Source organism: Trachypithecus francoisi, unplaced genomic scaffold (genome assembly GCF_009764315.1).
Source record: "Trachypithecus francoisi isolate TF-2019V2 unplaced genomic scaffold, Tfra_2.0 Lachesis_group9, whole genome shotgun sequence".
In the NCBI taxonomy this organism is placed as follows: Eukaryota; Metazoa; Chordata; class Mammalia; order Primates; family Cercopithecidae; genus Trachypithecus; species Trachypithecus francoisi.
The window spans coordinates 33933478-33952425 of NW_022681474.1; the positions used below are offsets into that span (position 1 = coordinate 33933478).

The 18948-nt window shown below is 48.9% G+C and overlaps 1 pseudogene; it reads left to right on the plus strand.

The window, feature by feature from the left end:
• The first annotated feature begins 18024 nt into the window (after positions 1 to 18024).
• Positions 18025 to 18633, plus strand: LOC117082349 (annotated as a pseudogene).
• The last annotated feature ends 315 nt before the right edge of the window (positions 18634 to 18948 follow it).

Genomic DNA, 18948 nt, shown 5'->3' on the forward strand with positions numbered 1-18948 from the left:
GAGCACTTAGTATAGTCCCTGCATATAGTAAATGGGAGTAAATGGAAACTGATGTTTTCATTATGACTATCATTGTAACTATTGTGACTACAATGGTGATGACTGTTAATATCCTGATTGTTAATATCCTGATGATTGTTAATTCCAGAAACACAAGCCCCTTTCCTCTTGGTGGGGGGTCCTCTCATCCCCCACCCACGTGAGTCCCTGAGCCCTGTGCAAGCCTGGGCACCCTGTCAGTTGGTTAGTGGCTGTCTCAGTGCCTGCTGTGTGCAGAGGTCAGAGCCCACAGGGCATGGGTGATGGTACCCAGGAGGCAGGATGAGCTGTTCTGGCTTCCAGGCTAGAAGGGTAGATAGGACACAACCAGATAAACACCACTAAACAGAGGTGGGGAGTCTTACAAACAGAGGCTCGTGCCAATGCAGCTTCTCTGAGATAAACACATCAGAGCCAGCTCACTAGGTGGGAATGGAGGGAGTGGGTGGGTGCAGAGTGAGTGGGTTGAAGGTGGAGGCAGGAGAGAGTGAAGCCAGACAGGAAGGCAAAATGAAGGTAAGTGAGGTGGGGTTGGGGGGCAGCTTAGAAGGTGGCCTGTGCTCTTGGCAGCAACTGTGGAGGAGAGGAAGGGGCCCTGGACCAGCTGGCCATCAGAGTCCTCCGTTCAATTCCCGGCTCTGCCTCTTGCCAGCTGTTGGGGAAATCCTGCTTCTTTTCTGGGTCTTGGTTTGAGCATCTGTAAAACAGGCCATGCAGGGGCTGGTTCAACTTGAGTGCTCGATTCAGAGTCCCTTTCTGCTCTGAGCACTCTCATGTTGAATTTGAGTCACTGTGGCCATCACCCTCACCCCTCCCAAGTACCAGCACTTAACAGTCTACACACTATATTCCTGTCTGTTTCCTCATGCAGTCTGCCCGACAGCCTTGTGTGCAGGGGGAGTTGAGATTCGAGTCTCGTTTTACAGATGAGAGACCTGGAGCTCATAGAGGTCACAGGAAGTCAGAGATGACTTCCTGGAGGCTGGAACTGAGCAGAGGGGTAGCATCTTGCCCTGCCAGGTGCTGTCCCAGCAACTACCAAGCTGAGGACCAAGTTGCAGATGGTGAGATAGACTGAACCACATATACCACCCATGGTTGCTGCTGAGCCTTGGCCACACGCTCCATGCCAGGCTCTTTGCCCACGTGGTCTTCTCTAGTCCTCACAGCAACTCTGAGGCAGGTATGGTTGTAAGGTCCACTGTACAGATGAGGCGGTAAGGCTCAGAGAGGCTGAGTAATTGCCCCAAATCACCAAGCCAGTGAGCAGCACAGCTGCCTTCCGAAGAGTCCCAAAGATTTACCCTTCCTTTACTCCCGCCTGGAGGGGGAGATCATGCCCTCACTAACCCCTGAGAGACCCACTTATCATCTGTTTCATTCCAACTCATCTTCAAGGCCCAGCTCCCTTGCCACCTCCAAGAAGCCCTCCCTGACCACTCTGGCGACTCCCAGGCATTCACCCTTCTCTTTTCCCTACACTCACTTATAGGACCTTCCCGTCTGGATCTCCCTGGTGATATTAATCACAAGGCATTCGGGAGGAAGGGAATTCTCCTCTGTGGCTGGGGCTTGTCTTTCCAATGTGAGTTTACCTCTTTCTAAATAACTATTTTTCAATGGAATGGCAAAAGAAAACTGTGCTTATTATAAAAATAAAAAGTGGGCCGGGCGCGGTGGCTCAAGCCTGTAATCCCAGCACTTTGGGAGGCCGAGATGGGTGGATCGCGAGGTCAGGAGATCGAGACCATCCTGGCTAACACGGCGAAACCCCGTCTCTACTAAAAAATACAAAAAACTAGCCGGGCGAGTTGGCAGGCGCCTGTAGTCCCAGCTACTCGGGAGGCTGAGGCAGGAGAATGGCGTAAACCCGGGAGGCGGAGCTTGCAGTGAGCTGAGATTCGGTCACTGCACTCCAGCCTGGGCAACTGCGAGACTCCGTCTCAAAAAAAAAAAAAAAAGTGGGCCAGCCGCGGTGGCTCACGCCTATAATCACAACACTTTGGGAGGCTGAGGTGGGCGGATCACCTGAGATTAGGAGTTCAAGACCATCCTGGCCAACATGGTGAAACCCCAACTCTACTAAAAATACAAAAATTAGCTGGGCGTAGTGGTGCATGCCTGTAATCCCAGCTACTCAGGAGGCTGAGGCAGGAAAATCGCTTGAACCCGGCAGGTGGAGTTTGTAGTGAGCCGAGATTGAGCCACTGCACTCCAGTCTGGGCCACAGAACAAGACTCCATCTCAAAAATAAATAAATAAATAAAAAATAAAAAGTGTACAGAACCCCTAGGCTAATGGTTTTCCTTTCTTTAACTCCACCATGTAAGGTAGGACCAGTCATTCTGCAAACCTGAAGTGCTGTCTTAGAGTGGGCTCCCCAAGAAGCCGACTATGAGATGATAATTTGAGTGCAAGTCATGTATTCGTGAGGTTTATTTGGAATTGTTGACTGATAGTTGAGTGGGGAAGTGAGAAGGGGAATGGAAGTTGCCCAAAAAAGAGTGTGTTTCCAACAGGTGACCACTGTAGGCAACCGGGGCTCAGTCTTACTGGGAGTTCTGGGAGGCAGCACAGAACACATACGTATGAGGAAAACCGTTTTGCCTTCTATATTCTCAGCACCTGCAATGCCAAATATCTGGAGTTTTTTTCCCATACCAACCAGTTCTCCAACTTTCGGTATACCAACTGAGTCTCACAATTCGATTATGGCACTAGCTACCCAGAGTTAGTGCAGAGCCCATGGGTTAAGGATTCAGTCCCACAAGATTTCCCCCCACTTCAGATGCCAACTGCAAGGTGGTCCTCAGGTAACCCATACTTCTGTCCCACTTGGCTCCAAATCGGATTCCTGTGATCCACTCGTTGGGTTCCGTAATTTGCTATCGTGGCTCCCAGAGCCATCGTGGCTCACAGAAAGTGGTCAGGGAAACGTGTTTACAGTTTATTATAAAGGATATAATAACAGCTACAGATGAACAGCCAAATGAAGGGATCCGTAGGGTGAGTTCCGAAAGAGTCCTGAGCACAGGAGCTTCTGTGCCCATGGATTTGGGGAGCACCACCCCCCGGCACATAGATGTGTTCAGTGTCCTGGAAGCTCTCCAAACCCTGTACTTTAGGGATTTTTATGTAGGCTTTATCACATAGGCATGATATTTGAACTCAATCTCCAGCCTCTCTCCCCTCCCAGGAGGAGGGAAGGTGGGGATGAAAGTTCCAAGATTCTAATCATAGCCGCGTCTTTCTGGTGACCACCCCCGATCCTGAAGTTATGCAGGAGCCCATCAAGAATGGCCTCATTGGAACAAAAATGCTTCTAGCCCCAGGAAATTCTGAAGGATTTAGGAGCTCTGAATCAGGAACTGACACAGATTACAACATTAGAATAAAACATTTTATTAGAATATTAGAATAAAAATAGAATAAATACTAGAATATTATTAGAATAAAAGATGCTCCTAGATTATTAGAATAAACAATGTTCCTAGCACCCCATCATTTAAGAAATTACAAAGGTTTTAGGAGCTCCGTCCAGAAGCTGGAATGAAGCCCAAAATATATATTTCTTATTATTTCACAATTTCATAGCATGCCTCATGGTTATCTTCCCCAAGGGACAGCAGACCTGGAGTGTTTATCTGCCAATTCCCAACAGTCATGGGTTGAGGGCTACTTCCATGGGGGAACTGATTCCCTGGCATTTCTGGGCTGCCACATGGGCAGGGCAGGCTCCAGCAGTCACAGAGAACCCTGAGGCAAAGAGACAAGGTGCTGGAAGTTCTGGGGAGCTGGACACCAGCAGCATCTGCCACAGGTACCTGTGTGTTCCAGGCTCATGGAGACACAGCAGTGAGAAAAGTCGACCAGGTGTCCACACACAGGGATCTTGTAGCCTAATGGGGCAAACAGATATTTATGAAACATGATGCAAGCATATAATAACAGATATCATTATAAATGAGCTGAAGGAAACGTTTGTGGGTCTGGTGACAGATGGCCAGGATTGGACTCCCAAGTCTGCCACCAGTTTAGAACAAGTTACGTAGGCTCTCTAGGGCTCAGTTTCCTCAACTGTAAAGTGGGAATTATAAATGTAGCAACATCTTAGGGTTGTTTTGAGTTCATTTAAATTAATACACATAAAACTCTCAGCACAAAGGGGTCACAGAGGACACTCAATGATTGCTAGCTGGTGTTATGATCGTCATCATTGATGTCATTAGACTTCAAAGAGCAGTTTGGCCAAGTCTCGGGCTGCAGGGGCTTCTATCAGCTTCTCATGGGGCCCCAGTGCCACAGAGCAAAAAGAGAGTGCTGGTCGGGCACGGTGGCTCATGCCTGTAACCCCAGCATGTTGGGAGGCCAAGGCCGGTGGATCAGCTGAGGTCAGAAGTTCAAGACCAGCCTGACCAACATGGTGAAACCCAATCTCTACTAAAAATACAAAATTAGCCAGACGTGGCAGTGCACACCTGTAATCCCAGCTACTTGGGAGACTGAGGCAGGAGAATCACTTGAACCTGGAAGGTGGAAGTTGCAGTGAGCTGAGATCACACCATTGCATCCCAGCCTGGGCAACAAGAGTGAAACTCCATCTCAAAAAAAAAAAAAAAAAGACTACTGAGGCCAGTAGGAGAATGGCTCTCTCATGGCACCCTGATGGCCCTCCACACATCCACACAGGCAAAGGCTTCGACTTCAGTTAACCTAAGATCAACAAGAGCCATCATTTATCTGGTACCTTGTGCTGGGATTGGACTGAGGCTTTACTTATTTAATTGTCACAATAACCCTATGAGGTAGGTGTTTGTTTCAGAGGTTAAGTAACGTGCACAGAGAGGTTAAGTAAGTTGCTTAAGGTCTCACAGTTCATAAAGGCAGAGCTTGGAGGGAGCACCTAGGACTAAATGCTCAGCTGCTGATGGGAGGAAAGGGTGGGGAGAGGCATTCTCAGACAGGAGTCCGGTTCGTTGTGACCTGGGCTGGTCGTGCGTGGGTCTCGAGGTCTGCCTGGTGTGGGTGGAGAGAAGTATGCTCCGTGTCCTGGCCCTAAGCTGGGCCCTTTCTATCGCTCACAGGAAGGGAGGAAGAGCCAGGGCCTAAGCCCGCTTGGCCACCCAGCCCTGCTCCTTGCTAACCCGGCTGACCCTAGAACCCAAGCCGAGAAAACAAGGAGCTGCCCTCCCCTGGCCTCATCTGCCAGCAGTCCCTGGTTGTGGTCACTGGTGGTCTCTGGTGGCTGGGCTTGCTGCCGGCAGGCAGCTCACACAGCTGCTATGCACAGCAGCCAGACTCCCCCAGCAGCTCCCCAGGGCCAAGAGAACGTTCCAGGACAGCTTGGAGTCATTAGGCACTCTGCTTACTGCTCGTGGTGAAAGGCCGGCTTCAGATCCAGGGCCTCTTCTGCTGCCCACCTTTCTCTCAATCCCTGGAATAGCTGGCGAGCCCCCACAGCCCTGTGGGGAAGGGAGCAGGGATGATGTTCAGCTCTCCAACATCGCTCCCATCCCTAGCTTTGTTCCACTCTGCTCCCCCATGGCTTCTGCTCCCACTGTCCAGCTTAAGCCACTTTGGCCCTTGGAAGACAATGAAAGGAAAGCTGGGCTCCAGTGTTGAGTCTGCTGTGTGACTTTGGGCAGGTCACATAACCTCTCTGGGTGTCTGTCTATTTTGCTTAGCGGGAACTTCTGGTCCCTGCTTTCCCTCCTTCTTTGTGGAGATGAGGAAAGCGTGTGAAAAACATTGACATGGGAAAACAGATGCTTGCAGAGGCTGGAACACATGTTATCTGAGGGTTCAGGCCTTGGTCACCTCAGAGAAAGCTGAAGCACACAGATGAATGGGTGTTCAGGAGCATCCACCTTATTTTAAAAGGGGGAAACTGAGGCCCAGTCAGTAACTGAGAAATCTGGGGTTGGAAGCTGGCCTTCTTTCCACTGCCCCATCTTGTCATTTGATTAAAGTGATGAGGAGCATTTGCTTAGAAGGCATTGTGTGCTGGACAGTGTCTGCGAGCTTGCCATGGACTACGTCCACTAATTTTTATAATAAGAGGAGGGGATTAGAGGCATCCAGGCAGGAGTAGGACTGCAATGGTGGGCTGTGTTTACCTAAGTAGCAGTGTTTTCTAGGCCCAGGAAACCTAAGAGAAATCTGTCTGCTTTGCAGACATAGATGGAAAAGATTATCTTTCAGGACGTTGCTGTCCAGTTGGATGAGAGACAATATAGGGATGCTTTCTGGGACCCAAGGAGCACGTATGCCGTCTGGGCCCAGTGTGGCTGTGATGGGGCATGAAGGAGTGGGTGCTTCTTCCACACTTTCTTCTCAGCTTGTGCTGGGAGAGAGGGTAGCACAGGGCAAGGTGGCAAAGTCTCCAGTTAGTGCCAGGCACAAACTTTCCCAGGGGAGGAGGCATTGATAGAAAGCAGGGAGAATAAACCCAGGGAAATCACCAACTCCATTTTGAATCCCAGCTCCACCATTCACTAGCTGTGCAACTCTGGACACACGACATAACATCTCTAAGACTCAGTTTCCCTACCTGTAAAACAACCCCTTGCTAGGATTTGCAATAACTCGTGGGAAGCGTTGGACACTCAGTGAGCTGGGAGCTATTGAGGCAAGCCACTGAGGCAAGGACATTGAAGTGGGTGTGGTCAGCTCAGTCTGGGGAAGGAAACGTGAGCTATGCTGAGGACGGCTGGGAAGGGGCAGGTAGCAGGTAGCAGGGCTCTTCCAGTCTCTCCCACACCCTCGTGGTGGGAGCTGGCCACTGCTCAGATACCTCTTGGCCAGGGGCTCCTGAGCTTAGTTCAGCCAGACAAGCTCTGGCAGAGACCCCACTTTCTCCTCCAAACAATGTCATTCTCCCAGCCAAGGGCAGCAAGTGGTGGGCCAGGAAACTGACAGCACCAGGTAGGCTTCCTGGCTCCCTTGCCCTGTCCAGCCCAGCTCAGCCCTTCATGTTAGGGTACATCCCCAAGTCTGGTCTGGCTGCCAAAAGTCTGTCAAGCAGAAACAGAGTTACACCACCACCGCCTCTCACGTCCTCAGCCTCTGGCTGGTCAGACTCTCAGGAGGGGCCTGGCAGCTCAGGTGGCTCTGCACCTTCTGTCATTGAGCTAACGGACCCTAAGGAAGGCAGAACTGAGTCACTCTCCTCTTCTTCAGGCAAAGGCCGGGGGCTGAGGGCTCTGGCCTAGGGATCCCTAACTCATCTCTGAGGCTCTGAGACATAGATCCCCTCTCAGCATGGTCCTGTGAGCGTGTGCATGGGTGTGTGCACATGGACATGTATGTGTGTGCGTGTGAATGTGTGTGCGAGTGCGCACATGCATGTGTGTGAATGTGCATGTGTGTGCGTGTGAATGTGTGTGCGAGTGCGCACATGCATGTGTGTGAATGTGCATGTGTGTGCGTGTGAATGTGTGTGCGAGTGCGCACATGCATGTGTGTGAATGTGCATGTGTGTGCGTGTGAATGTGCACACAAGGATGTGGGTGTGTACACGTGAGTGCATATGGTGCAAGTGTGGGCAGGGAATCTGGAGACTGGAGCTTCCAGGGCTGCTGGTGACTGCAGCAGCCGAGTGTGGTGAGTAAGTTAACCTCCTCTCACTCTCCTGGCATCCACTGAGTCCCAGAGCTGGGCACTGCCATGGGTGCCTCGGCAACCATGTGCATGAGAAAGCCCCTATCTCTCCCTCTTGGGGTCACGTTCTGGTGAGAGGAGGCAGAACACACAAATAAACAAACAACACGGTGTCAGAGAATAATGCAGACTGAGAAGAAAATGGAATGGGGGCTGTGGTGGGCACCCTGTCCTTTTTTTCTTCCTCCTCTTCTCTGGTTTTGGGAGTGCAGGAAGGAATGAAAAGTGAGGTGTGACAGCAAGGAGGTGACGAAACGCTTAGGCATGGTGGGTGAGGGCTGTGTGAAGACCCACAAGCTGACATTCCTGGGCTTGTCAGCTTGTCCCCCGAGACGCCCCCCTGGGATGAAGGACAGGAAGCCCAGGTCTTGCCCCTGGGGTCTGGTGGCCCTCGCTCCCACCAGGCAGAGCTGCCATCCTTGGCTCGTCCGGAAGCCAAAGGCATCCCCCCTCTTCCATTTCCGAGTCTGGTAGTTTGCTGCTGGGGAGAAAAATGAAGAAGAAAAAAGGGGGAAAATCCCATTTCAATCCTTTAGTCAAAGCACAAGCTTCTCTTCTCCCTTTCTTCCCTTCCTCTCTCCGTCCCTTTTTTTCTTTTATTTTCTTTCTTTCCCTCAAGAGTAGAAAGAACCAGGGAATGTAAACAAAAAGGCTCTTAGAATGAATCAGGCCATCTTGTTCTGAAACCCCAGGAAACCCCTAGAAGCTGGAATCTGAGCAAAGGGATGAACGGAGCTGCAAGGCCAGTGGAGGTGGGAACTGGGCTGAGTCAAGGAAGGTCTGTGGGTTCCGCGGAGCCCCCGAAACAGCTACCTCTTGGGGTCCAGATGTACTACCAGAAGGAGGGTCCAAGAGAGGCCAGAGGGGAGGACTGAGGCCACCTGGAGCTCACTGCATTCCTGCCAGGGTGAGTCACTGCCAGGACGCCCTGCTGTGCCAATTTGCGGCAATAGCCTTGGTGTCCCAGGACTCTTGGGCCCCCTCCAGATAGGTCCCTCCAACCCACAAAGAGCTCTCCTTTGCACATCGATGCCCAAAGGACTGTCATAATCACTCAGCCCATTTATGGCTTTGTTTTCTTCCAAAATGTAGCCCCCTACAAGGAAAAAGCCCCAGCCATATCGGTCACTTACTCTTTGATATAAATGAGTCATCCAGCACTTTTCCAGTGGCAGGTTTGGATGAGAAGAAGAAACAGAGCATGAGGACGCTGCATTTCACAGAGCCAGGGTCTCACTTTCATGGAGGTTGGGGGTTGTGTGAGGGGGACGATCCAGAAAAGGCAAAGGAGAAGCTGGACACAGCATCCTCAGACTCAGGTTGGGCCCACACCACCCTAATGAAACCAAGACTTTGCAAGACCAACATAAACCAGAGCTCAGCAAGCTTCTTTTTTCGTGAAGAGTGAATTCTGTGAAAGACAGAGCTAAGTCTTATCAAGCACTGACTATAGGTACCAGGTACCTCCCAAGTGCTGTTCCTGCAGTAACGGAATTCTCACAACACCCAGAGAGAGAATGGACACTCAGAACCAGCTGGAGCAAGAGGCAGCACTGGGAGAGGGACCCGCAACTGCCGCTTCCGGAGAGCTTGCCTTTCCCACCACACTCCGCAGCCTCTGGAACCAGGCTGTTTGCAGCACAGGTGGGCTGATTCCAGGGCCTTATGACCCTGCAAGGCTGGAGGTTGTAAGGCTTAGAGATGGGAAATGACCTGACCAAGATCGCACAGCAAAATACCATGTGGGCACCCCACAGCCTCACCGCTGCCCAGATTGGTATAGCAAGCGTGCCCTTGTCTGGGTCACCAATGACTTGCTATTGAATGAATGAATGAACCAACAAACAAAGAAATGGGAACAGAGACTCAGGGAGGCTCCATGTCTTACCCAAGGGTATATGTTCGGGATTCTCAGGGCAAGCCTCCTCAGAACCAGCTGTCCCAGTCCTGCCCAGCCTCTACACAGCACTTGGCTTCTTCTCCTAGCAATTCTTCTATTTTGTCCCATTTGAGTTCACAGCCTCCAGAGTGACACGGGGCCTTGACTTCCTGTTCCTGATGGGCAGGAAAGGTCATGCAGCTCATTAGCGGTGGTGAGGTCGATACTGTGTCTCCATCTCTAGCCAATCATACCAAACAGTGATTGGTCTCTGTGACCCTGTCCCTGCCATGCCTGGACCGTGAAATCAAAGGGGTTTTCTTGACCCTAAAGGACAGCCAAGCCCAATTCAGGAAGAGTGGCTTGAACATCCACCCATTTCTCCACGCCATGCCTCCACTTTCCAAGCTGCATTTTAGCGTTGTGCACCCAGACCTTCGGACTTCATGGTCAGCTCATTAAGGGATCATGGGTGCAAACGGCCTGTTGACCTCAAGGGAGAAAGTAGAGGGTTTTCCAGGAAAGGGGTGCTGGTGAGAAGATCTCCTCCCACACTTGTGCCTCATCTTCAGTGAGTTGGATGCCCAGAGGCAGTTCCTCTCCAGGGTGTCGGGCGCCTCCGTTTCCTGAGCTATGGCAGCTCAGAGGTGCAAAGCAAAGCTTTCCAGCCTAGAGAGCGCAACACTGCACCTTTGCCAGCCATAGCCCGTAGCTGCTTATTCCATCTCATCAAAGTGCAATCAACAAGCACTCACTGGACACCTACTGCATGTCAGGCACTGTGGTGGGCCCCCTAGATCCAAAGCTGGGTAAGGCACCAGACTGCCCTGGGTCAGTCTTAGGTTCCCAGCCAGGCTGTCAGCATGTCATCCTGATGGCAGGGACCACCTTCCATCTCTCCTAGCATCATGCACTGGGGCTGGACTGGCCTCTTGTGGGAGGCCAGTATAGAGAGAATGATGAGTTAGATTGCATTTATCTCCATTGTTGAAGGGATTTCTTTCAGACATCTTGAGTTCTTCCAGCCTAAAGCCTGGAGGTTTTTTTTGATTGTGGAAGTGTACAGGGAGTGGAGTCTTGGAAAGAGCATGTGATCTTGGAAGGAAGAGACCAGAGAAAGAGCTTTCTCACTAGAGGCACAACAGAGAGGTTAGGAGGGCAGGCTGTGGAGTCAGACAGCCTTATCTGAAACCGTGGCTTCTCATCAAGTTGTGTGGCCATAAGTGAGTTACTGAGCCTTGCTGAGGCTTAGTCTTCTCATTTGTAAAATGTGGATAATAAGAATACCTCCCTTATAGAATTGCTGTGAGCCTGAACAGAGCTGATATGTGCAAGGGCTTAGTTCAGTACCTGGCACATATTGAGGGCTGGATAAATAGGAGCTATTATTTTCCCATCGGAATGGAGGAAATATTCCAGCTCCAATACCATCACTGGATATCAGACCTTGAGGCACCCTCTAAAGCAGTTATTCCATTATGGCCATTCTACAAAATGGAAGACTGACGCCAAGATATGGGAAGCAGCCTGCCAATGGTCACATGGGTTGGTAATGAAATGCAACATCAGGGTCAAAATCCCAGTCTGCTGACTCCCCAATTGGTGCCTTTTTCACTCTCTTTTGCCCAGAGTTTCTGGTAGAGTGGACTCAAAGAACCCCTTAAATCCACATCCCAGGCCCCTCTTCTTCTCCAGCTCCCAGCAGACTGGGGAGATTGATGGGCTGTGCCCCCCAGCCATAACAGTCTCAGAAGTTGATTACACTCGGAGCCAAGGAAGTCTGGAATGTGCGGAGGTGTCTCTCCAGGCCCTGCAGCCGGGAGTGACATCAGCAAGGCACAAACATCAAGGAGCAGCAGCTGCCTGCCTGGAGCTCTAGTCCTGTCCTCTCCCAGCCTCCCTCTGGTCCATCCCCATGGCTGTCTGTGCTGGGATCCTGGGAGATGGGGGGAAGCCAGACATTGATGGTGACAGGTGAGGCAGTCATTGTGCCTCCGGCACCTGAGCGCAAGCTTCCCTCCTAAGATGAGACTGCGGAAGCTGGCCCGAAGCCTGGGCTCTGGACTGGGGGTCCCATCACGGGGCATTTGGCACCCAAGGGAAATGTGGGTACAGACAAAACATCCCCTCTTACATCTGGAGTCTTGTCTCTGGCTGAACCTTTTTCCTGCTCCTTCTCCCTTGCCACCACCTCACATTTGTCAAAATTCCAGCTTGATGACATGAAATTCACACATATGGCCAAGGAGGAAGCAGAGGGAGACATGGTTATCATCAGCCTGGCCCATAGGATGTGGAGAGTCAGCTTACTGTCTTGAGGAGCCACTAGCCCTGAGTGCTGGTGTAGGCTCTGCACAGATCCCCCATGTGGCCTGGGACAAGTCAAAGCTCCACTCTGGGACTGTCTCTGCAGCCAACATTCCTTTAGTGGCTCTTCCAGGGCTGATACTCTAGTATTCTTTAATGACGCCTGCCAGGAAGCCTCAACTGATAACTAAATACTAAGTCTTCAACCCATGCTGTGTACCTACTAACTGCTTTACCCTGGTCTTCTGGCAAGATAGGTATATCAGCTAGCTAGTGCCTCAATAATACTGCATAACAAATGATCCCAAACTCAGTGGCTTAACACAACAATCAGTTATTCTCAAGTAGGTTGGCTGTGGCTCTGCTAATCCGAGCTGGGCTTGGCAAAGGGGCTATGCCTCAGGCTGCTTCTTGTTGCAGGTCTCTGGGTCAGCTGGGGATGTTTTGCTCCCAGAGACACTGTACTTCTCATCCTCCCAGGACAAGGAGATAGCTAGGACATGCTCCTCTCATGGCAGCTATAGAAGCAGAAAAGAAAAGCAGGAACACAGGAAGCTTCCCAAGGAGCCAGTAAATTTTCACTTCTGCCCAGAGTCAAGAAGCAGACACACAGGCTCCACCATGATGATGCCATGGCGAGGCCTGGCTGGTGAGGCCAGTGAAGATCAGTGCCAATCATCTATCCTACTGCATGAAAATGATTCAGCCTCTTTGATAATGGAAGTTAGATTGTCCTTTCCTTTTTTCTTTCTTTGTCGCACTGGAAGAGATGTAATACAAATACGTCCCCTCACTTCCTCATCTGAGGATTCGAGAGTTGAGTATTAGATCCTCCCTATCCTCAAGCAAAAGAAATGTGTTTTTCAATTTCTGGGAAGGTCGTCAGGTGAAAGAAGTGAACAGAGGGTTTAAGATAGGGAGGGATTTCCCCAGAGTCTAAGATCAGAGGTTGGGGAAAGTTTGGAACCCAACTGTGGGAAAGTTGCCCGAGAAGAGTCAAGTGAGCTGACTTGGCAGGAGGCTTCATTGAGAGATAATGTTTGAGGGTCTAGGAGCCACATGGGCTCTGAGACACCACCTGACAACCTCAGAGCAAGAAATTCCCGTCACTCGGGCACAGGCCAACAATGGTTGACCCATGACTTTGCTTGAGTTCCTTATGAACTGATGATCACATCAGTCCAGAGAGAAACAACCCCAGGCCACTGGGCTTTGCTGAGCTCATGGCTGATGAAAATTCCATCACCTATCCTCTAAGGTACCCAGGAGCAGGCCTGCCCCATCACCGGTGGGGTTAGGATCAGCGTACAAATGGTGTCCCATATACCATATGCTAGAAGTTTTCTCCTCACCATCTGATTCAAGCTGGGAAACATCTGTCCCCAAGGAGTCTCCCAGTCCCCCACCTGCAGGGGCAATCCAAGAAGGCTAAGGCACGGCCCTTGCCTGCTCAGAGTCCCCCGCCCAGATGGGAAGCCTAGCCTATGTTCAGGAAGTGTCAAAAAGCCACATCAGAAGAAATGTCTCCTTAGAGCTACCGAAGACCTTCACAAGGCATAAGTGATCACCAGGGCACTGGAGAACCAGCATTGACGGAAGCATAGGAATGTGAGGATGGAGAAACGGCTGCGCATGGAGCTCCTTCAGGTTATTTGTTCAACACCTACCACAGGCCAGGCTCTGTAACAGCATCTGGAGCCAGTGCTGAATGAGATTTGGTTTCTGCTTCCCAGATACCCACCATCTTAAAAGAGAGATCCAGGGAGGCTTCACGGGAGGAAAGGGATTTCACCTACATTTGAAAGAAAAGGAAAAATTAGGGTAGACAGAGGGAGAGGTGGATGCTTTCCAAGCAGAGGAAAGCAATCCCTGGAAGGAGAGAGGGACTTCCTTCCACAGGAAATTCGGCTTGCAAGAGTTCCACAGGAAAGAGTGATGGGTGGTTAAAAGGAGTGCTCCTCTAATGGTGACGTTTTGATAAGTATGGCAACTAGAGGAGAAGGGCCTATAAGATACCAACCATGCCGCCCACATCCATAGTCACCCCCTTGCATGGTTCTGGTCCCTGCTGATGGTCATGGCCTGGACACATGTTTCAGCGGCTCCTCAGGTCCATGTCATGCTCTTTTCACATTTTTTCCTCCTAAAGCCACGATTTCTGCTTCTGGAAATATAATTCCCCTTCTGAGAGAAGTGCTATGGAAACCTCACCACAAATATACTCCCTTCCCTGATGGTACTAATTGAAGGAAAGGGCTGGTGGAAAAATGATTTTACGGAAACACAGTTTTTGTTATTTTAAAGTTAATCCACTTACTCGAGTGAACTAGCCACGAGGCCCTCCACAGCAATGGTCTGTAGGGGACCTGCTAGAAGAGATTGATTGCGGATTCATTCAGTCATTCAACATTTTACTGGGCAGCCACTATGGGCCGGAGGCTGGGGGTACAAGGTTAAGTCAGTCTCAGTGTCTGCCCTTAAGAAGCTCAGTCTGAGGGGGCAAGAGACACATTCCCATGAGTATCAAGCAGAGTGGTCACTACAGCAAGAGCCTTGTGCATGGAGTATTACCAGAGCACAAAAGAGGAGAACTGAACAAGGTTGGAGGGTGGGATCACCAGGGAAGGCTTCCAGGAGGAGGAAAAGGGGAATTCATGCTTTTGGAGGAATAATAGATGCTTGCAGGAAAAAAGCTGGGGGATAGGATGGAGCCGGCAGAGAGGTAACTTGTGCAAAAGTCATAATATGCAGAAAGGCCCAAAGGGGAGAAAAAGCAGGATGAATCAAGAAAACACTCCCAAATTGGAGTTTCTGGGATGTAACATGAAGACAGGTAGTGGCAAATGTTGGGTCTGGAACAGTCAGCAGAAGCCAGACCCTGGAGGCCTGCAAGCCTTGGTAAGAGTTTGGACTTCATCACGTAAACATGAAAGGTTCTAAGCAGGGGAGAGATATAGATGATTTTGTGTTTTAGAAAGGGTACTGGTGCAGAAGTGGCATGAAGTATGCATGGAAGCTGGGAGATCAGCTGGGAATAGGAGGGAGAAATGTCAGGAGCCTGTCCTAGGGAAGTGGTCTGGGGAATGGAGAGAAAGAAATGTATGTAAGAAACACTTAGGGAGCTAAAATAGTAGGTCTTGGTGGTTTTCGGATACAAGGAGAGGAGAAAGAGGGAGAATTTTAGGATGACAGCCAGACTTACAGCGTGAGTGGAAGGTGCTACCCTTGACTGAGATGAAGAATTCTGGATGAAGGAAGTTTAGGAGGGGAAAACTAGGATCCTTTTTGGGTGTGGGGTTGGAGGAACTGTGGGTGGGACTTCCAGTGGCAATGACCAGCCAGCAGGTGAATATCTGAACTCACCCCTGTGGAGGAAGATGCAGGCTGGAGTTAAGACCTGAGAGGCATGAGCTTTAGGAAGCACAGAAGGGGATGGACCCACCTATGTGCTCATCAAGGTGCTGTAGGCTGCAAGGAACAGAACACACTCAAAAGTTGCTCAAACAATATGAGCATTTATTTATTTATTTCATTTGAATACATTTGGAAGTAATGTTTAATCCACTAATTTTTATCCATTTGGAAGTAGCTTCTTCATCATCTCAATATGATATTGGAGACCCAGATCTTTACCTATTTCAGCTCTGCCATCTCAGTTCATCCGTAAGCATATGCCTTGTGATAACATAGAAGGCAGATGACATACCCAAAGGATGTGTAGCCCCAGGGGAAGAGGTTAGGAAACAATTTGTTCACAGATGAAATGCCTGTCTTTGGCTGTGTTTAGCAGGATACAAGAAAGGAATAGGCTCAGAAAAGAAATGGCTGGTTAAGAAGCAGAATTGAAAAGGGAATTAAATGTCCACTAGTTAGTGCTTGTGGGGTTGGAAGAGGCAACTGCTTCTTAGCACTAAGGCTGATTTAAATTTATCCTGTGTGGACTTCTGCTCTGGACAATGATGGAATAACAGATACTGGGACTAGCAGTCACCCACCATAAGCAAGTAGAACACTGGATAAAATATATGAAACAGCTGTTTCCAGACATTGACTCACCCTCAGAATGGGACTGTGTTCCCTGAGAGAAAGTAAACAAATAAGATGAACTCCGTGATCAACCTGACTTTTTGCCTAGGGGCACTTAGCAGACCATGGCTCTAGGACGAGGAAGGAGAGCAGAGCACAGAAGCCTCACTGTTTTGAGGAGACAGAGATCACAGTTCCAAGAATTGTGCAGCGGGAATTTGCAGAGCAGAATACTGAAGAGACATATGCAGAGAAAGAGCTTCAGAAACTGCATAGGAGGCACTTTGAGTCTTTGGCTAAAAATTAGGTGTGCATGCATAGGATGAGATTCCATGAGGTTGGATAAAGAACAAATATTGGAGAAAGAGTACTTATTTGGGAGTTGTAAGCTGAACAATGTTCTGTGCTCAGAGTTGGGAGATGTTCAAGTTCAGGCCAATCAGAGTGGAGAGACCTCAGAATATTTCATGGAAAACTCAGAAAGACTGCACTGTAGGAGTAAAGCTAAACTAACAAGCCTCCATCCTAGAGTGAAGGCTATCCTAGACCCATCCTATGTTTAAAGATAAGTCTTGAAAGGACTAAACCAATCTTCAAATAAGTTGTGGAATAAAACTCAACACTCTTTAAAGAAAGATAACAGGCCAGGCGTGGTGGCTCAAGCCTGTAATCCAAGCACTTTGGGAGGCCAAGGTGGGCAGATCACTTGAAGTCAGGAGTTCAAGACCAGCCTGGCCAACATGGAAAACCCTGTCTCTACTAAAAGCACAAAACTTATCCGGGCTTGGTGACACATGCCTGTAATCCCAGCTACCTAGGAGGCTGAGGCAGGAGAATCGCTTGAACCTAGGAGGCAGAGGTTCCAGTGAGTCATGATCATGCCACTGCACTCCAGCTTAGGTGACAGAGCAAGACCCTCTCTCAAAAAAATATATCTTTGAAAAAATAATGGCCAAACATTTTCCAAATTTGATGAAAATTATAAACTCATAGATCCAAGACACTCAATGAATTTTAATCAGGATAAACACAAAGAAAACTATACCAAGGCACATCAAATCAAAATGTTAAAAACAAATGATGGAGCACAATACTTGAAATGCAGCCAGAGAAAAATCTTAGCCTGGTGGCAGGGATCAGATTGATGATATCATTGTCATATCCATTATTGAAAATTGTGAATGGACTAAGAGATGAATCTTTTTTATTAGACATGCTGACTCAGGCAAAGAGAATGGAGGAAATGTGCTCACACTTAAGTCTGATAGGTTTAAGTTATTTACAATAAAGTACCCCAAAACTTATTGGCTTAAAGAAAGCAGAGTTCCCAGCACTTTGGGAGGCCAAGGCGGGCGGATCACCAGGTCAGGAGATCGAGACCATCCTGGCTAACACAGTGAAACCCCGTCTCTACTAAAAATACAAAAAATTAGCCAGGCGTAGTGGCTGTAGTCCCAGCTACTCAGGATGCTTGAGGCAGGAGAATGGCGTGAACCCGGGAGGCGGAGCTTGCAGTGAGCCAAGATCACACCACTATGCTCCATCCTGGGCAACAGAGCAAGATTCTGTCTCAAAAAAAAAAAAAAAGAAAGAAAGAAAGGAAGGAAGGAAGGAAAAAAGAAACTAGAGGTCAATGCGTACAAGAGAGAGTTCAGAAAAATTTTAAATGTATGTTTAAAATTAAAACTATGGATGAGGCTACTGGTATATGCATTTGTCCAGAATCAGATAAGAAGACTGTTACATTTTAAAGTTAGTTATATTGCACCTCCCCCTCCCCTCAAAAAATCAGGTTCTTAGACTTAAACTTTGTTCAAGATTTAACTCTTGGGCTTGCAAACTTCTACAGTTTGAGAAAACTACTCAGCCCCCAAGAAGGGCATATTTTCCATGCTTACCTTATCCTAGGAGGATAATGAGGGGAAAATGTACTTTCCAGAATAGCAAATTGTGTAGCTCCAAAATCACACCTGCATGATAACACTTAAAAGCTGGAAGGCAGAAGGAGAGTCTTTCACTCATCTCCCTCTTTTTATCAGAGAGAGAAACCTTTTTCAAAACACCCAGGCGCGCTGCTGGGCCTGCAGGTCTCTGTCGAGCCTCTGTTCCACAGGATGGGGTTTGTTACAGTTGTTAAGAATAAGGCCTACTTTAAGAGGTACCAAGTGAAATTTAGAAGATGATGACAGGGTAAAACTGATTACTATGCTCAGAAACACTGGTGATACAGGATAAAAATAAACATGACACACCCAAATACAGGATGATAGTCTGTGTAACAAACAGAGATATCATTTGTCAGATTGCTTACTCCCATCTAGAAGGGGATATGATAGCCTGCACAGCATATGCACATGAACTGCCAAAATATGGCGTGAAGATTGGCCTGACAAATGATGCTGCAACGTATTGTACTGGCCTGCTGCTGGCCCACAGTCTTCTCAGTCAGTTTGGCATGGGTAAGATCTGTGAACGCCAAGTGGAGGTGACTGTAGATGAATACAATGTGGAAGGCATCGATGGTCAGCCAGGTGCCTTTACCTGCTATTTGGATGCAGGCCTTGCTAGAAGTACCACTGGCAATAAAGTTTTGGGGGCCCTGAAGGGAGGTGTGGATGGAGGCTTGTCTGTCGCTCACAGTACCAAATGATTCCCTGGTTATGATTCTGAAAGCAAGGAATTTAATGCAGAAGTACACCGGAAGCATATCATGGGCCAGAATGTTGGAGATTACTCTTGCTACTTAATGGAGGAAGATGAAGATGCTCACAAGGAATAGTTCTCTCAATACATAAAGAACAGCGTAACCCCAGACCTCATGGAGGAGATGTATAAGAAAGTTCATGCTGCTATGTATAAGAAAGTTCATACGAGAGAATCCAGCCTAGGAGAAGAAGCCCAAGAAAGAAGTTAAAAAGAAGAGGTGGTACTACGCCAAAGTATCCCTTGCTCAGAAGAAAGATCAGGTAGCTCAAAAGAAGACAAGCTTTTTCAGAGTTCACGAGTAGACTGCTGAGAGCTAACCCAATTTTCTATGA